The sequence below is a fragment of the Thermobia domestica genome, chromosome 13 (genome assembly GCF_964235325.1).
Source record: "Thermobia domestica chromosome 13, izTheDome1.hap1.1, whole genome shotgun sequence".
Lineage (NCBI taxonomy): Eukaryota > Metazoa > Arthropoda > Insecta > Zygentoma > Lepismatidae > Thermobia > Thermobia domestica.
This window is the reverse complement of record NC_137466.1, coordinates 47,073,244-47,086,773: the sequence shown is the minus strand read 5'-3', so window position 1 is coordinate 47,086,773 and position 13,530 is coordinate 47,073,244. Positions and strand designations below refer to the sequence as shown.

At 37.8% G+C, this 13,530-nt stretch overlaps 1 protein-coding gene across 3 annotated transcripts in view; it reads right to left on the bottom strand.

Annotated features, from left to right (window-relative positions):
- The window catches only part of LOC145668129 (atrial natriuretic peptide receptor 1), a 2,711,550-nt gene that overhangs the window by 1,904,724 nt on the left and 793,296 nt on the right, over positions 1 to 13,530 (bottom strand). The window contains exon 1 of one of the 3 annotated variants that reach the window (XM_081735692.1): positions 7,149 to 7,382. The exons of the other annotated variants lie outside the window; for them this stretch is intronic. The gene's annotated coding sequence lies outside the window, so the exon portion shown is untranslated. Of the gene's footprint in view, positions 1 to 7,148; positions 7,383 to 13,530 lie in introns of those variants that run through there. 3 annotated transcript variants of the gene reach the window in all.

The window sequence follows — 13,530 nt, the reverse complement described above, 5'->3', positions numbered from 1 at the left end:
CATGCCTATTGAAACTGATATAGAGACTGGAAGTTTGTTAATAAACACTATATATCAAGTGTGATGAGCAGTGGCGTATTTAGAGGGGGCTTCCGGGCTTAAGCCCCCCCCGAAACCTTTACTTACTATAGTAAAGTACATGAAATCTCTTGCTGAATTTTCACATTTTCAGGCAAAGCCCCTCCCGAAACAAAATCGTAAATACGCCACTGGTGATGAGATTGGAAACTAAATCTTTGAAATTAACGCCCAACAAATGTCCTGTTAAGCTAAGGAAAGCAATGATAAGGGAAATGAATTATGAATGGATTGGTAGAATGAGAATGTAGGAGGAAACGGGAGTGCCCTGAGAAAACCCACCGATACGATGTTGTCCACTACAAACTTATTTTGGCCGAGGGTTGAACCAGAAACCCTATACACCAGAGGTAAGCGCTTTACCACTGAGCCAGCTTGTGTGTTTTAATAAGATTGGAGTAATGACAACGTAAATCATAACGAGGATTATGAATAATCCAATCACTTGAAACTAGATGGAAATAATACAAGAAAAAAGTGAAGGTGAAAATGACCCCTTATCCTTTCAAAAATTAGGACTTCCGAGAAAACATATTTGTAATCTTCTCCCTTTGGCCTATGTTCAGTCTCTGAAAGTAATGACTGAGATGTTCTGTATTAAATTTCAAATATGAGTAACAAAAAAGGAAAAGAAAGAAAGAAAAAGAAAATAGAAAATTAAGTAAGAAAGAAAATAAAAAAGAAAAGAAAGAAATAAAGAAAAGGAAAAAGAAACAATCTGAGAACGATACAAATCAAGAATAATGTAAGACACACATTATCTTACAGATTGTAAAATATACACGTTACACCCTTCCCTTCAGATTGTAAAATATACATATACCCTTCACTGTAGATTTGAGGATAAGCATCAGCAAACTTTCAGTATGTTTTAAAATTTCATTTATTTTATAGATCCGTTCATTTCTTTATAATCACATGCTCTAGATTTTATAAAATGACTAATATAGCTTGTTTGCACATGCGCTATTTCAATATCGACTGTAAGTATATAATGTACAACATAGTAGCACAAATAACACCCAATGACAGTCTATTTACTGTTTCAAAAGTTGAAATGAGTTCGGAGAAAATAGTGGAAACTTCGTGTTCTTATACAGTATAACAACTCTTAACCACTTAGTTCAGGAATGTAATTGAAAGTCAGTACAGGAGAGACGTACCTTATTTTACTTGTTCGGCAAGTTTGCGCACTCGTAACATTTTCTGCACCATATAGTAATTCATCCTTTTATGTAATTGGTCAGTGGGACCTTCGTATTACTTTCGGCTATACAAAGCTACCGTGTGGCTATGTGATTGGCGTACTCGTCTTCGGCGCCGGAGTTCAGGCTTCGATATCCAGCGGAAACTCACGTAGTTTCGATCCCAACTTAAGCAATAGGTCCACGTTTCATATAACCTCTGTGCTGACAGGGATGCTAAATTCCAATCCAAATAACCCTAATCGACTATACAAAATGGTCATTTCCATTTAGTAGGTTATCAACTTAGAGAGTATATTATTTGCTACGGTTTTCACTAATGAATTAGGTATTTTTTGGTCTCCCCCTGCCCGAAGCTAAAATTTGAATTTGAATTCAGTTTAGATTCCCGTTCAGGAGCGAGGCTATATGAGACGTGGACCAACAGCTTAAAGTAGAATCCAAACCACATGAGCTCCCACCGGGAATCGAACCTGAGCTTCCTGCGTCAAAGGCACATACGTTATGAACATAGTCACGGAGGAGCTCAGCTGGTAATAAGAAAATATAACCTTTATCGCGTTCTTCCTCACAACAACATAATAGAAATAGCATTGCTTTGTTTCGTGTTACGTACACAATAATAACGATATAACCAGTTTCACAAAATCCCAGTGGCGGATTTAGGTATCGTACATAACAGTAATGAGATAACCAATTTCACAAAATCCCAGTGGCGGATTTAGGTATCGTACATAACAGTAATGAGATAACCAATTTCACAAAATCCCAGTGGCGGATTTAGGTATCGTACATAACAGTAATGAGATAACCAATTTCTCAAAATCCCAGTGGCGGATTTAGGTATCGTACATAACAGTAATGAGATAACCAATTTCACAAAATCCCAGCGGCGGAATTAGGTATTTTGCCGCCCTAGGCAATTTAAGACCACTGGCCACTCGCCCGCTACTACACTATTCCGTGATAAGCACTCCAAAATGAAATGAAAGCTTTAAGTTTTATGTACCACAATTATGACGAATAGGCTAAAGGAGATGGTGATTAGTCTATGAGAAATGAATGAAATGGTGGAATGAAAAAAGTGGGAGGAAACGAGAGAACCCCGAGAAAACCGAAGCACAAGGTGTTTGTCCATTACAAGGTTCATTTGGCGCAAGCTATAAGCCGTCCAGTAATGAAATTGTTCAAAACGTTGATTTTTTTTTTTTAATCTTGCAGCCCCGCTGAGCTCTGCGGCCTTAGGCAGCTTGCCTAGCCGTAAATCCGACGCTGCAAAATCATGTGATGTCAAAATTAAGATTCGAAGAATGGGAGTATGGAAATGCAGATACTGAGGTATACAATGAAAATTTCCGCATAGTATCTGAGTAAGGAACACCTTCTATCCTAGTAATCCTACTTCTCTTCTTTAGCTAAAACTAGGCGGGGTCGGTGACGTAGCCTTATAATCTAGCATTTCCCGAGGCGAGATAATTGGTGGGAATGCCATTTGAATGTAGGAATGGATTTTGCATGATGAAATGTGCACTCGCCAACTCAGGGCCGGATTAAGGAAGACTTAGGGCCGGAGACTAAGGGGGGCTATAGCCCCGGGTCTCCACTCTAATCAAAATTTCAACTGGCTATCTAAAAAGAATCATGAAGATACAATCACCATCATAAAATAAAATATACCAAAACTATTCCCTTAACTTTCCTACTGTACTTTCACAGAAATGCATTAGTTGAAGTCAGGAGATGCCATATATCTTTTTTAGCCCCAGGCCTCCAGGTGGGTTAATCCAGCCCTGTAACTGCACGGGGTTCAATCTCCTATTATGGTATGGAGTTAATACTAGGTCGTGTCGTTCATAACCTTGGTATTGAATAAGGATTTAAAACTCGAGCACTATAGCAAAAGTCCTTTGGAAGTATATTCTCCGTTTTTTTGTTTCACGACTACACACCTGTCTCTCCTGAACACATTAAGAGAAATGCTGAAGGCTTCGATTAAAGCACGAAGTATTTAACGAACTTGTTATATATTGAAAAACTCTACAATATACGAATACGAGGGGGCACGATGGCTTAGTGGTAGAGCACTTACCTCTGCTGCATTAGGTTCCTCGTTCAATCCCTGACCAAGTAAATTTATGGTGGATAACATTCTGTCCGTGGATTTTCTCGGGGTTCTCCCGTTTCCTCCAACATAACCAATCCGCCTTCCCTCATCATTCACTTGCCTTAATCATCCGTCTCTCGTAGCCTAAAGGGCATAATCGTGGGACCTTAAAATGGAAGGTTTCATTTCAAGAGTATATAAGAAATTAAATGTCAATTCTCTTATAGCAAATATATATTTACGAGGGGGGATCAAATATAAAGGGGACTTTTGTTCCTGAACATCAACAGTTGGTAGGACTGGCCGCGCGCTTCTGCTATGTTTAGGCGAGACCGCTGGGAGTGGAGAGAACGTGCTGTTAGATATTTCCCGCCATTTCGTCAGTACCGCTCATGATGTCGGAGCAACAGGTGCACCGCTTCACTGCGCAACGCATAATTATAAAATTTCTTCCTCGTGAAGGAGTTACAGAGGCAGAAATTTGCCAGAGATTGACTGCACAGTTCGGGGATCAAACATTGTCAAGGACGCGTGTATATGCCTGGCATAAAAAGTTCAAGGAAGGACGAGAACGTGTGGAAAATCAGCAACACGATTGCCGTCCTCGAACCAGCATTACAGACGAAAACATTCGTGCGCTTACAGGCATTATTGACGACGATCGACGAGTAACAGTACCAGAAGTCGGAATCAGCTATGGGAGTTGTCAAGCAATCATCATAAACGACCTACAGTTCCCTAAAGTGTGTTCCAGATGGATCTCTCACCCTTTGACCGAAAATCTGAAGTTGAGACGTTTGGAGGTCTGTCAGAGGCTTAAAGCAAGGTTTGCGGAAGAATGTGATGCATTTTTGAGTCGGATCGTCACCTGCGACGAAACATGGGTTCACCACTACATTCCTGAATCCAAACAAGCCAGTAAGGAGTGGCGGAGAAAAGGGGAGGCAGAACCAGTGAAAGCCAAGACTCGACTATCAGCTGGCAAGGTTCTTTCAATCATTTTTTTTTTCGATCAGCGAGACATTTTGCTGATTGACTTTTTACATGAGCGATGCACAATAAATGCTGAATACTACTGCGAGCTGTTGAACAAGACGAGAGTTGCATATCGCTGCAAAAGACGAGACCAATCGATTCGACAGATCCTCCTCCTGCACGACAATGCGAGACCCCATACTGCAGCTCGAACTGTCTCGAAGCTACAGAATATGCACTGGACTACAATTGAACATCCTTCTTACAGCCCGGACTAATCGCCCTGCGATTTCCATTTGTTCGGACCGCTTAAAGAAGCTCTAGGAGGGCAACGATTTGAAGATGACGAGAGTGTGGAAGAGTTCGTGTGCAACTGGCTGATGATACGACCCTGTTCTTTTTACGATGAGGGATCAAAAAGCTGCCCATACGCTGGAACAAATGGATTTCCAAAGGAGGAGACTATGTGGAAAAATAAATTGTAAATTTCTTGTGGTATTCAATAAATGAATTAAAAAAAATAAAATCCCGTTTATATTTGAACCACCCTCGTATATATTTTTGTTTCAAAGCAGGCTTATATTTTAATATATTCTAAAATTTTGTTTCATTAATGCTAGTGATTGCATTTCATTATAGTGTTAAACATTCTCACTAATAGTGCAAAAAAAAAAAAATGTGGTCTATTTATATCAATATGCATGACAGCTTTTTTTTTCTTTCTTTCTTTCTTTCGTTCACAAATACATAATACGGGTAAATGATGTCCTAACTTAAGATAAAAGGTATATTAATTTTAAAGAAGAAAATAACTGTTTATGTTCAATCTCTGTGCGATAGGTTTCTGTATTTTGAAAACACTCCACTTTCAAATTTTGTAACGTACACGGAATTATTATGTAACGTACACGCAATTATCAAATAAGGAACAAAAAGAGAATTTCCAGCAGAAGTACGCTGTTAAGTAATTGGGAATGGGACTTTCCTTATTAACAACTGATCAATGAGATTGGGAAACAGTAAGCAGAGAATGCCTCCACATATGATAAGTGTTAACCTGAATACTAAAACAAGTGTTATGTTTGTAGAAACCAGGAACTTCAAATTTCAAAGTACACATGATAACACTTCACAATATGTCAATCAAAAATAACATATAAATATTTCGTACACAAACCATGAATAATCTTTTAGCTTCCAGACCAGACAGAATATATTAGTTTATTATTATTATTATTATTATTATTATTATTATTATTATTATTAGACATGAATCATAGAAAAGTATAGAATCATTTTAACGTACTTAAAGCGGAACTGAATTTAAACTTCATAGAATATTACGCATGGGCTACCTTTCATGTAGATTTATTTTGAGCTCATCCTATTTTTTTTTTAAATAACAATTCAGCTGACTTCAATTTATTATAAATCGGTTCAACTTTTAAATGTTCTCCTAGTAATATATTTGCTCAACTTTTTGCACAACATCTTTTTAATCATCTCGACTGTATTTATACCTTAGCTAAATTCTCTCTCCATAATAAATATTTTTATACACTACATATGGAAAATTTTATAAGTATGTTCCTAGTTTCATCTATATAATTTACCGATTGTTTTGGTTTATGTCGTTAGGGGCGTGCAGAGTACCGAGCCTACGTCGCCCTTCAAATTGTTGGACTTATTTTAAATCCTTCATGTCCTACGTTTGGTATTACCTTTTCTGAACTTAATCCATCTTTAATATGATACTGTTAGAATTTTAAATTCTTATGTATTTCTAAAATTATGAACTAAAAAAAAAATACAGGGAAGTTGTACCATTACGAAATATCTTTGATCTTGTAATTTTCATTCCTAATATGTTTCATACGTCAAATACCAGGCCGGTACTAGGAAGTTAGACACTATAGGAGCCTCCTATTTTCTATCTATCTATCTATCTATCTATCTATCTATCTATATATATATATATATATATATATATATATATATATATATATATATATATATGTGTGTGTGTGTGTGTGTGTGTGCGTGTGTGTGTGTGAGAGAGAGAGAGAGAGAGAGAGAGAGAGTAGTAACGTTTGAAGTTTGAAAATAGTTTTTCCGATATACAAATATAGTATTATTTAATTGAATCGAATGTTGAAGCAAACTTCAGGATTTTGATGCGAATGCTAATTAGAATTTTCGTAAAATTTGATTTCTCCTGAGCTGAGAAAATTACAGCTTAGCTGAAACCCTAAGAAAGTATGATAACTCAGTATTCGCAACGCAGCTTTTTGTTAATAACACTGTGTTTAGTTTTGCAAATTATGTTTTGAAAGTTTCCGAGTGTAGGCAATAAAAAGGTCGCAACGAAATGATAACATTCAGATTTATTAAGCTCGTTTCCGACATAAAACCAAGTGAAGCAAACCATATTGTTATTTTTAACTTGTCAACGAAGGAAAGTCGTGTATTTTTAATATTTCACTGCAATATTGATCCATGTAAAATCAGTACCTACAATAATTGGAAAATATTCGTCGCCTTCATTTTAAAGTCATATCCCGTACTTTTGAAATTAGTAGTAGGTATACTATATATTTAGCAAGTTACATTTTTGAGAATACATTATGGGAACTCTCTTTAAAAATTTGATTTTTCTTTATTTAGGTACTCAGAATTTTATAATGTGCTTTTCTTATATTTTTATTTGCTCAATATTATTGTAGTATATCGCTTTATATGCGAGTTAAAAATAATAAAAGAAAAAAATAATTTTAAAAGAAACATACCTGGTTATGCACTTTCCTCCAGGTACAAAATAAATTTAAGAACCAATTACAAATAAAAGAAAATAAGTTCTACACTGAATTCACAGAGACAAAAATTCAAGAGCTAATAATTATTATTATCATCCACGTGAAATTACGCACACGATTCTCGGGGCAACGAATCACTCACGGAACTCACCACCAACACTCCACGACAAAGCGGACAGCACTGACTAGAGCAGCGCTCCCGAATGCCTACCACTTCTACCTTCAAACTCGATTCACAGGTTTTAGAGACATTTGCGCACGCTCCGTAATTTCATTTCTTTCTTTCTTTCTTTCTACGTTTTCTTTCCTGGTGTTATATTGTCTTTTCTTCAATTCTGTCTTTTCAGAATTTGTGTTAGCACAAAAAAGTAAAAATAGGAAAAAGGACAGAAGAATCCACAATCTGAATGAAAAGAAAAAATAAAGGAAAGTCGTGATAGTCTGAATGTTCACTACATTTCTTCTTCTTCTTCTTTTTTTTCCAATGTGCCATACTCACTTCTGGTCTCTCGTCCAATCCTAGGGATCACGAGCTTGTGTTGTTGTTTTCGTGTACTTTCTCAGAGTTTACAGTATTTATATCAGTTATGTGCAAGTTGGAACAGGGGATGGGCCAATCACAGAACTTACTGCCGTCGAGGGCCGTATAAGACAATGTATAACATTTTCATAACAGATAAAAATGAAATCTTTCAGTTTTACGTACCATGGCCACGGTTTTGCCGGTTAGGCTAAAGGGGACGATGATGATGAGAAATGAATGCAATGGTGGAATGAAGAAAGTGGGAGGAAACGAGAGAACCCTGAGAAAACCCACGCATACGGTGTTTGTCTACCACAAAGTTCACTTGGCTTGAGCGGGAAATTTTCATAACAATCGAATGGCCATACTTAATGGGGAAACCCATTCATTGTACACAAACATCACAGGAACACAAAAATTGTTTTAACGGTAATTAAAATATTTATATACTAAAGAAAAGCAGAAAAATATTGTTATTTATCATTTTAGTACCGAATTTGATTCTTCGTGTTCTGAATTACTCTCTCAATTTTCCGTGGTACACTAAATGTTCCAACGCGAATGATATTTTCCAAAGTTGACATCAGTTATCCAGGAAATATTTTCTATTCAGTTTAAGATTTTGTAACAAATATATTTCCAAAAAGGGATCACGCGCGCCGGATGAAAGACTTCAGTGGGCCGGGACTGTCCCGGGAGCCGGTTGTTGCACATGGCTCATTTATATATCATAAGTAATATATGCGTTAAGAGAAGTCAAGCAACAGATACATACAATATGTTACTCAAACGGCATGAATGTTTACATGGAAATCACCAATAGACGGAAGAAGATATCACATAGACTATGTTATGATTCAGGACAGGTATCGGAATAGCTTAAGGAACGCGAAAACCCTTCCTGGGGCTGATATTTTCTCTGATCATAATCTTGTGCAGGCCGAAGTAGATATTCAACTGAAAAATGTAGGCAGAAGAAAAGTAGGTAACAAAATGTTGAATACCGAAAAGTTGAAAAACGAGGAAATAAAAAATCCACTCGTTGAAAAATTCGAAGAAAAATGTTCAAACGAGGAAAGGATCGGCGCAGGTAGTAACGCACGGTGGGAACATATTAAACGTTGCTTACAGCAGGCTGCAGAAGAAGCAATAGGTTATCGCGAACAAAAAACTGCTAAGAAACCATGGGTTACAGAGCAGATGTTGCAAAAAATGAGGGAGAGAAAGATGTAGAAACAGGTTGATACAGAAGAGGGCAGAAAGATGTACAAAAAGTTAAATAATGAATTACGAAGAGAAACAGAGTGAGGGGAGAGTTTTACAACAGAAAATGCGAGGACATTGAAGAATTAGAAAGAGTTGGGAAATATGAGGAAATGTACAAGGAGGTGAAATCTATGGAATTTCGGAGGAAACAAGGGAATATTATGATGGGAGTAGAAAATAAGAATGGGAAGGTAGTCAGCGAGAGAAATAAGGTCATAGGAAGGTGGAAAGAATACGTTCAAGACTTATATGAGAGTAGGGATAGACCGTGTAGCCTAAATGTTGAAGTGGAAAATGAAGTACACGAGGGTGATAAAGGGTTTAGTATTCTTCGGGATGAGTCTGAAAAGGCTATATCCGAGATTAAGAATGGAAAGGCAACCAGAATAGATAACATACCAATCGAATTCATTAAAAATATCGGAGACAAGGGAAAGAAAGAATTGTGGCGACTATACAATGAAATATATGAAACAGGAGAATGGCCAAAAGACTTTCTGAAAACTATCATGATACCGATGGCCAAGAAATCGAACCCAAAGAGATGTGAGGATTATAGAACTATTAGTCTCATATCTCATGTAGCTAAAATTCTGCTCCGAATACTGAACAGAAGGTTATATGGAAGAAAAAATAAAGATGTTGAGGAGGAGCAGTTCGGGTTCAGAAGAGGCAAGGGCACAAGAGATGCTATTGGATTATTAAGGGTGATCGGTGAAAGAATATAGAAAAAGGGAAAGAGTTGTATGTTGTATTTATTGATCTAGAAAAGGCTTCTGACCGCGTGAATTGGCAATTGTTGTTGGGAGTTCTAACAAAGATAGGGTTGGAATGGAAAGATAGAAGACTCATAAGAAACTTATACATGAACCAACAAGTAAGTGTTAGGATAGGGGAAGAACTGACGGAAGAGAGTGCAATTGGAATGGGAGTTCGACAAGGATGCTGCCTCTCGCCAACACTATTTAATGTCTATCTAGAAGAGATAGTGAAAAAGAGCCTACATGATGATGATGGCATTTCGGTAGGAGGTAGAATGATTAGATGTATAAGATTTGCAGACGATATGGCGCTTGTTGCAGAATCTGAAAAGAAAATCAATAAAATGTTAGAAAATATGAGAAAGGGCTTTGAAGAATATGGGATGAAAATAAATGTTAGAAAAACAAAATCCACGGTGATTGGAACGAAGAGGTCTGTGTCAAAAATAAACGTAGGAGGGGAGAAAATAGAACAAGTGAATAGTTTTCGATACCTGGGTAGTATTCTTAGTAATGCAATGAAATGCGAAGTGAAATAAAAGCAAGGATAGGAATGGCGAAAGAAGCCTTTAGGAGAAAGAAAAGTCTGTTTTGTGGGACCTTGAATAAAGAGTTGAGAAAAAGACTCATAAAATGCTTCGTGTGGAGTGTTGTACTGTATGGGGCGGAAACGTGGACATTACGTAAAGGTGACGAAAATCGACTAGAAGCCTTCGAAATGTGAGTGTGGAGAAGAATGGAAAGAATTAGTTGGGTCGAGCGGAAAACGAATGAGAGTGTTAGAAATGGTGGGTGAGAAAAGAACACTTTTAGATATTATTAGGAAGAGAAACTGGTTGGGACATTGCCTAAGAAGAGATGTGTCATGAGGGATGTCCTAGAGGGTATGGTGGCGGGAAAGAGAGGGAGGGGGCGAAGGAGACTACAATTAATGGTTGATATTAAAACAGAAAGATCATACGCGAAGACGAAAAGGTTAGCGGAGAACCGTGGAGCATGGAAGCTTCTCAGCTGCTTCAAGTGACCTGCCAATAAAGGCAGAATACCTATGATGATGATGGTGACTATACACCGGGAATAAATTGGACGTAGATATATACACGTAGTACATACATTGCGGTACCAAACCATATCTGTGTATGCTTTGTCCAGGTTCAAACATGTCTTCGAGTAAAGACAAGAATGCTAATAACTAGACTACGTACAAACAGAGCTCTATGAATAATAAATTATATTATTAATTATGTAAGGACAAACAATATGAATGAATAACTCATTTACGTAGGCTCCTCTATGGTCTAGAACTAAGCTTTCCCGCGGTTAGCGCGGGAAACCTGGAATCTGACTCACATTAAACTGTAAATCCATGTTTCATGTATTCAAAGATATTTTAAATTAAAGAATATTTTGTTTTGGACGAACGGGTACCGTTCTTACAAGGCTATCAGTAGGTTCCCTTGTCTGAATCCTGCGTCTAGTCACACTTAATGAGGATTCAATGAGTTTTGCTACAGCTGACTTCCCAAGTGCTCTTAATATATAGGTTATGGCAGAACTTCTTTCTTCTTCACTCCGAAAAACAATACCCATCTTCTATACTAAATGTTTCGGTTTTATCTACAACAATAAATTACGAGATACTAAAACATTTACCTACTTTCTTTAATACTCCTATATTTACCACTGAACTAACGGCAGTTAAACTTGCCCTTTATCGTACTCTTATCAGTGCTACGTCATATATTTATCTGCATTCTAGCAAGACGTTATTAAAAGCCTGCAGAATACCTTTACTAAACACACCAACTGCACCTGGCTCGAGACAAGTCGCCATTCGGAGAAACAAGTGTGTTGACACAGCAGTCAATAAACCACAGTGGCACGTGTTTGCACTGGAGCAATATCTTCCTGTGTAGATATTTCGTCCAACGGTTTCGCTCTCATTAGCAAGTTGGTTTTTAACCAGACCAACGAAAATAAGCACCATTCTGTGAAACCTATTTTGAGTAATTAGCAGGCAATGCTGCGTGCTAGTCGTCATGATAAATTGGGAACCGGTCAAAACCCCCACAGCCAAAACACCCACACTCAAGAAATGTCAAAACGCCCACACAAACGGTCATAACCCCCACACAAATGGACAAATCTCCCAAACACACGAACGGTCATAACCCCCACAGCCAAAACCCCCACACTCAAGAAATGTCAAAACGCCCACACGATCGGTCATAACCCCCACACAAATGGACAAATCTTCCAAATACACGAACGGTCATAACCCCCACAGCCAAAACACCCACACTGGTAATCGGTCATAACCTCCAACGGTCATAACTCCCACACAAATGGACAAAACAGCCACACATAGCAACGGTCACAATCCCCACATAAATTGACAAAACCCCCACACAAATGGACAAAACTCCCACACAATCGGTCAAATCTCCCACACTCTGAAATGATCCTGGTTGTATGTCTTGCCCTTGTACTTTTTAATAAATTTTTTATTCCACTTAAACCGATGTTGCAACTATTCTTCTTGCACTGTTTTGTAATCACAGAAACACTAAAGTGGGCGTCGTAAAGAGCCGCAACAAAGACGTGCAATCACGATATTTTCATAGTGTGGGGGATTTGTCCGATTGTGTGGGGGTTTTGTCCATTTATGTGGAGATTGTGACCGTTGCTATGTGTGGGAGTTTTGACCGATCGTGTGGGCGTTTTGACATTTCTTGAGTGCGGGGGTTTTGGCTGTGGGGGTTTTGACCGTTCGTGCGTTTGGGGGATTTGTCCATTTGTGTGGGGGTTATGACCGATCGTGTGGGCGTTTTGACATTTCTTGAGTGTGGGGGTTTTGGCTGTGGGGGTTTTGACCGTTCGTGCGTTTGGGGGATTTGTCCATTTGTGTGGGAGTTATGACCGATCGTGTGGGCGTTTTGACATTTCTTGAGTGTGGGGGTTTTGGCTGTGGGGGTTTTGACCTAGACCCGATAAATTGAGCCTGACGTCTGTGACGTCAACCGTCCTTAATGTAAAGATTGTGACATGTCGCTGAATATTCGGCAGTATATCCAGAATACTAAGGTCCCATTTGAACGTTTCGGACTGACCACAGGTTTTGTCGAGCTTAATCTTTTTTCAGTGTCTGTATCCACGCTTTTGTAGCTGCTGCTGAAATACTTAATGTTCTCTGAAGGAAATATTTGTAGACTTTACCTGATGTGTTTTATTATTACCTATTATTATTATTATTGTTATTTTCAGGTAGTGTCTTGTTTCGTCATTTATACTTCTATCTTTATTACGACTTCTGATCAAATTTTATCATTTTGTTTGACTCTACTATTTCATATTATATATTATATTTAAAGTTGTAAAAAGTCGATTTTGGATCACTGTTTTTATATTGGAAGTTATTTCGTGAGAACCATATGTTGATCATTGGCCATTTTATAACAGGGCCTCCATATTTACATCCTGATTGGGGATACGATTGCTAAGTGATAGATCACTCACCTTGATCCTTAATTTGATCCCAGATCAGACGAGTTTGTGAAAGAAAACATCGTGTCCGTGTGTTTTCTCTAAGTTTTTCCTTTTCTTGCCACACTATCATTCCACTAATTCTTTCATAGTTATTAATTTTCGTTAAGCGCTCCGTTTTCTTTAGCCTACAGGACATAATTATTATTTAAGATTTTATTCTATTTTCTGAATTTATAAGTTAACTTCCTTGGTTGAGTTTACAGTATTTTCAGCTTCGATGCTATGTGAGACGGGACTTACAGTTTAATGTAAGATCCAA